Source organism: Athene noctua, chromosome 1 (genome assembly GCF_965140245.1).
Source record: "Athene noctua chromosome 1, bAthNoc1.hap1.1, whole genome shotgun sequence".
In the NCBI taxonomy this organism is placed as follows: domain Eukaryota; kingdom Metazoa; phylum Chordata; class Aves; order Strigiformes; family Strigidae; genus Athene; species Athene noctua.
The window spans coordinates 131,006,895-131,013,513 of NC_134037.1; the positions used below are offsets into that span (position 1 = coordinate 131,006,895).

Consider the following 6,619-nt stretch of genomic DNA (forward strand, 5'->3'; position numbering starts at 1 on the left):
CCTTAACTTTTTGTGTTGCCAAATCTAAATGGTAGGCAGGTAATTACGAGGAAGTGCAGCAGCGTTAGCAAAGAGATAAAACTTTTGCCTATGTATAAGAGGTGATCATGTGTCAAAGCTATCTTGTCTGTGTCTGATGAAGCAGGGAAGAATGGCCTGCTACAGACCACATGGAGATGGAGGCAAAATTGTCTTTTAGTTGACTACTGCTAGCAGTTTACTCTGGAATGAGTAATGAAATAATGGTTAGTTACTGAAGGAAGTGGCTGTGTGCTAGTTCATGGGCTGAGACTGACATACTTAAAGGGAATAGAGAGAAGAATTAGATTTGTTTTCGGATGTAAAGAAAAATTATATATTCTTGTTTTACAGTCTCAAATTACAGCAAGCAGTATGACATGTGGAACGCCTCTCTCTTTTGAGGAAGACAGGGAAGGTGGTATTTTCCACACCAGATTGTTTTGAAAACTCTTGCTGGAAAACCCAAGGCTCTTAGTGTCCAGTGCTGGGTCATAATGAGTACTGCAGGTTTCTCTTGGTACCTGGTCAGGTTCTGATACCTTTCTTGCATCTATTGCAGTCTTGCTACACAAGACACTAGGAATTGTGGCTGTCTTATCTAACTGTGTCACCTTTGGAGAGGTGACTCCTATGAGTCATGAGCTGTAGAATTGGTATGAGGGTACAGCAAGGGCCAGCTGCAGTAACACAGCTGGCAGGGCAGGCGCCTCACCAGCCAGGGTCCAGCCCTGCAGTACTCAAGAGGGACAAGCAAGGCAAACCTAGGGATGGTAGCTGTGTTCAACTGTTGCCAACTTGCCTCAGATCATCAGGCAAGTTCATGGTGATGAGGCAGGTCCAAGGTCAAGCTGAGAAATCAGTCTGTAGCATCAAAGATCAACAGGGACTATGGCCAAGCATGGCTATGCCTGAATTGAACACAGATGCATCTACAGTGTAGCTCAGGCAGGGACAGAAGGTCCACGTCTGTGCTTAAACAGAGGCCTGGCCACATGGGCAGAGTCTGTGAGCGGAGATCCCAGGTGGGGAAAGTCAAGGCCATTAAGAATTATTAATGCCCTCAGGACACTGACAATTGGAAAAACCTGTCCTATAGATATTTGCTTTAATTTTCCACTGTGTGTCTGGTTTTGAAACAGTGGTAATCTGGGACCAAAGTTACTAGGCTTCTTATGTGACTTTCCTGTAAACTTACTCTAGACATATGGTCAATCTGAATGATACTCCAGATCCCAAAAGAAGTTGCCAGCCCTCTTCAGGGATTTACCTGTTGCATAACATGCTGAAACTCACATCAGATCAAACTGAAGACGTCTCAGATGTGGTGGCCAAGTTCTTCCTGATTCTTGTGCGCACTTATCTTGTAGTTGGAAATACCAAGGTCCTGCATGTGTTTTTCTACTATTTGATTTTACACCCATTTTTTCATGTCCTCTTTCATGCTCTAAACTCCAGTGGCTTTCAATTTACATGGTTTGGTAATGCCAACACAGCATTTTTTTTCTATTTGCTGCTTTAAGTTTTCGCCTTGAGAAGCACAGAGCTCATATCTAGCAACTTGGTTCCAAGGAGTGTGTGAGCTGACAGCAATGGTTAGCAGATGAACATGAGTACAGAACAATTTAGTTGTCAAGGGGCAGACTTAAATTTTTTAAAAGTGCCCTAGGATTCTTGGTATCTTCACAAATGCTGCAGAGTTTCCTTTCCTCTAAAACATAAAATTCCTTCCAAATGTTTCAATATTCTATGTGTAATTCAATTGAGCATTTATGTCCATCAAATAATTACAGCTTGACTTAATTTTAGGTTGGCCTCTATCCCAAGGTTTAAGGCATATATCTTTCTCATGTTATCATTGATTGATGATCATTGATGTCTGATTACTGCTTGATAAAACACTTCTTAAAAACCCTTCTTGCAGGGGTTGCTGAACCTGGTAGCATGGTAAGAGACAGTTACAGCTCTATTTCCTGAGGTCCAACCAGTAGCAAGGCTAACTTGTAGTCCCAATAGTCACACACACATATACTGATATACAGATATGCACACACACACACACATACACACCCCTGTAGAATGACTATACATGGCTGGCCATACAGAAAGAAACATGCAACAGTGCACACAGACAGCACCAATGGCCTTAATGTGAGCAACTGATGCCATCTACCTTAAATTCTGTAAGGCCTTTGAATGGTCCCACACAACATTCTTGTCATTAAATTGGAGATATATGGGTTTGATGGATGGACTATTCAATGGATAAGGAATTGGCTGGATGGCCACACCCAAAGAGTGGCAGTCAACAGCTCAGTGTCCAAATGGAGATCAGTAACAAGTGGTGTCCCTCAGGGGTCTGTACTGGGATCAGGACTGTTCAATGTCCTTATCAATGGCACAGACAGTGGGATTGAGTGCACCCTCAGCAAGTTTGTGGATGACACCAAGCTGAGTGGTGTAGTTGATATGCATGAGGGAACGGGTGACATTCAAAGGGACCTTGAGAGGTCTGAGAAATGGGCCAAAATGAAGCACACCTCGTGAAGTTCAACAAGACCAAGTGCAATGTTCTGCACCTGGCTCAGGACAATCATCAGGATCAGCACAGGCTGGGGGATGAATGGATTAAGAGCAGCCCTGCAGAGAAGGACTTGTAAATACTAGTAGGTGACAAACTGGACATGAGCCAGCAATGTGCCCCTGCAGCTCAGAAAGCCAGTTATATCCTGGGCTGCATAAAAAGTGCGGCCAGCAGGTTGAGAGAGGTGATTCTGTTCCTCTACTCCATGCTGGGTAGAAGCCACCTGGAGTAATGCATCCAGCTCTGGGATGCCCAACAGAAGGGAGACATGGACTAGTTAGAGCGGGTCCAGAGGAGTGACACAAAAATGATCAGTGGAATGGAACACCTTTCCTGTGAGGAAAGGCTGAGAGAGTTTGGGTTGTTCATCCTGGAGAACAGAAGTCTCCAGGGACACCTCCTTGTAGCCTTTCAATACTTAAAGGGGTCTTATAAGAAAGATTGAATGAGACTTTTAACCACAGCTCATAGTGACAGGACAAGGGCCAATGTTTTTAAACTGAAAGAGGGGAGATTTTGATTGGATATAAGGAAGACAATTTTTACAGTGAGGGTGGTGAGGCCCTGGCACATGTTGCCCAGAGAAGTCGTCGCTGCCCCCTCCCTGGCAGTGTTCAGGGCCAGGTTGGATGGGGCTTTGAGCAACCTGGTCTAGTGGAAGGTATCCCTGCCCATGGCAGGGGGGTTGGACCTAGATAATCTTTAAAGTCCCTTCCAACCCAAACCATTCTATAATTCTACAATTCTGTGTTTTCCTCTCTGACTGATCAGAATAGAAGTCTACCAGTGGGAAATATGTAAATAGATACAATTTGGATTCCTCCAGACACTCAGCCCATCCAGTATCTAGTCCTGGATTCTCAGTGTCTGCAGTTGCCTCATGTGTTGGCACACATGTAAATGGGTCTTTGAGTGACCCATGACCATCTCTCCAATAGTTGGCCTGGCCCCTCTGGTAGCCAGCTCCTCCAGTTACCTCAGTTCCAGAGTCACACACACATACTTGGCTCCCAGATCAATTAACTTACTCACTGAATAGTCCAGCTTGATATTTGCTAACAATCATGATCTGACATGCAGTACCCTCACTCACTCCAGTTGCTGGCATCTATTGTGGTATAACACCAATAGGCAGCTAAGCACCACACAGCTGCTCACTCATTCTTCCCCAGTGGGATGGGTGTCACAGTCCATTTGGATCTCTCAAATTTACAGGACAACTTGCTCTGTGAATTAAACTTTATTTTAGGAGTTCATTAAGAAATACAACAAACAAACATAACAGGCTCATTTTCTCATTGCCCAGACTAGTCTGTCCTGTGAATTCACTGATTCAAGTTATAAAGTTTCATTAATTATAACCTATAATTTTTAATTCATGAACCTATAGGAAAAAAAAATAGAATTAGTTACCTAGCTGATGGTGAGAGTGCTCACCCTTCCTCCTCCACCACGGTGATGGTGTCCCCTGTATCACACAGCAATCCAGTTGCTATTGCATCTGCTTCAAAGGCTTTTTGGGTAAGTTGATGTTTTACTTTTTCCAACTTGGAAGTTTGATCCATTCCATTTCCATAAACTAGCAGATTCTGAAGAAACTGACAAAGACAATGACTGCAGAAGACAGTACTCGGCAGGTGACTATGGCCCTTTTGCTCTTTCTGGGCACTTCTCCCTCCTACCTGGTGCTCACACTTTGACGTAATGGCATTGCTCCCAGCGTACATCAAGCCTTAGAATGAGCTGAGTTAGCCAAAATCTGAGCAGGACTTGAGTGAACAGTCACATTTCACCCCTTGGTATAGACCAAACATCTAGCAAACCCATTGACTCAGCAGCTGGAGGTACTCTTACTCCTCTTGCCTCACTGGGGGTGAGGGTAGAGGAAAGTTCTGAGTATTTTCACTGAAGTCTGGCTCCACAGTTTGTAATGAGGTAACAATTGATGGTGCATGCTTTAAACATGCTGAGATAAGCGATAAACATGTATATACAAGCATACTAAAGACAAACTAATAAAACAGAACATAATAATATAATGTTCATAGTATGTAACATAAGATGTAATACGCCAGTTGCAGATAGTGCATATCCCATAAAAATGTCACACCAGTGATGTTCAGCAATTTGTTCAGTTTCTGTTGCAGTTCTGACAATCTGGACGGTATTGTGCTTGATAGCAATAGTCACTTGGTTTTGGTATGTAATAGCTTTTTCAGAGCTGGTCATTAAGGATTCCAGTTCTTCAATTTGAGAGTATACTTTGTGCCCTATATTGGTCCGGACCAAGTTGTAGGACAGAATTCCACCAGCACTGATCTGAGGTGTTGGTCATGTCAGGCCTCACTGTCCACATAATGACAGAGGTTACCAGCTTCTGTGGGTTTGTTTGATTATTGTATTGTGCATGAACATTTATGTGACAGAATGCTAGATATCCCAATGTGAGGACTAGTCCATAAAATGAAGGCTCTTGTCTTTTCAGATATTGTCAACATTATCTCCAGTGATAACATATCACCATAGAAAGTATTAAAAAAGTTCCAGGGAATGTTTAGTGTACTTTCTAGATAGTCCATAGTATGTAGGTTGAATGACAGCTTTTCAGTTATCCATCCAGGAGTTCACTAGTTCCTAGGGAGAGGGAAAGAAGACCTAGGTCTTTGCTCATATCTAAGCCTAAGTAATGATTAATTTCACTACAACTGTATCCACAGTTTCCCATATCCCTTTCCCTCAAAAGTGCTGCAAAGTGGCCCAGTGTTTTCCAGTGATGGGTGCTGAATTCTCACCTGATCCCTTGGATGCCACGCAGACGTATTAAAAGCATCTTGCTGGAGTTGGTCAGTGCAGGAGATTGTTCATTAAGAAAATGTTCTCTATCATTTATAATGGGAACAGCTGCAGTGAGGAGTTCAGTGGCAGTATTCAAGGCTCTGTAATCCCCTGTTAGCTGCCACTTGCCATCAGGTTTCTTTGTTGGCTGTACAGGAGATTTGCAGGGGGAATTAGATTTAGCAATGATTCCCCATTATTCCAGCTCCTTTATCAATTCACTAACAGTATGAACAGCATCAGAAAGTAACTTGTATTATGGAATATGAACTAGCTTGCTATGGGGTAAAGGAGTACTGTTTGCAGCAGATTAACAGTCAGGGATGCATCTGTAAGAACCAAACTGTGAGGGAAAGGGGGTGGTGTCCCTATTTCCCATTTTCCCTACAAGACCACTCATGACTGACCCTTCAATACATCCCTACCTAATATATTATAGGAACCTAAAGGTAAGGTCAGGCAGACTGTCTGCCCATTAGACAGAATTAGTTTAGCCCCAACCAGTGGGTGGGTAGTGATTTTTCCATTAACACCTACAATGGAAACCAACTGCTTGCTAAGCAGGGTCTGTCCTTTACTTTGGTTGAGTTTCTCCCCTGTTTTTTATAATGTGGGGCATATGGTAGTAAATCTGCTAGCGTATATTAAAGGCCCTCTTGGAAAGTAATACCATTTGAGCCTGTCTTAATGGTGTTGCCATAAAGCCGGTATGAGAAAACCCTCTAAGATTCACTGTGAGTTTTAGAAAGCAGGCACTCTTTATTGCAGTGCCAGGCGCACAGGCGATAGCTCCTCCTGAAGTGTGCACCCCAATCTTCTCAAAAGTAAAAACTTATATAGTAACCAATCATACATATTCAGTATTATTCTGAGAAATTATTAACATATTCAACACTTTTCCTGGAATTCATTAATATATATAAATGTCCTTTTTGCATGTGCACTTAAGTTATTAGGTGGTCTTCAGGGGTCCTCTGGTGGTCTCCAATAGTCTTCATGAAGGTGTTTGCTGGTTGACCCTTATCCTTGCACATGCACTATTTCTACTTGACTAATTCCCATCTTCTGGCTTAACTTGTACCAGTTCTGTCCAGAACAATTCTTTCTTCTAGCAGGTCGCATTAGCCAGTACCTGTCATTAAGATTTATTTTTCTATTCTCTTCTGAACCACTAAGTTAATC

At 42.8% G+C, this 6,619-nt stretch overlaps 1 long non-coding RNA gene across 2 annotated transcripts in view; it reads right to left on the reverse strand.

The window, feature by feature from the left end:
* Positions 1-3,859: 3,859 nt before the first annotated feature.
* The window catches only part of LOC141955903 (uncharacterized), a 48,728-nt gene continuing 45,968 nt past the window's right edge, over positions 3,860-6,619 (reverse strand). Inside the window, exon 3 of one of the 2 annotated variants that reach the window (XR_012632796.1) lies at positions 3,860-5,236. This is a non-coding gene — a long non-coding RNA (uncharacterized LOC141955903). The other variant, XR_012632798.1, reaches the window with a different exon arrangement.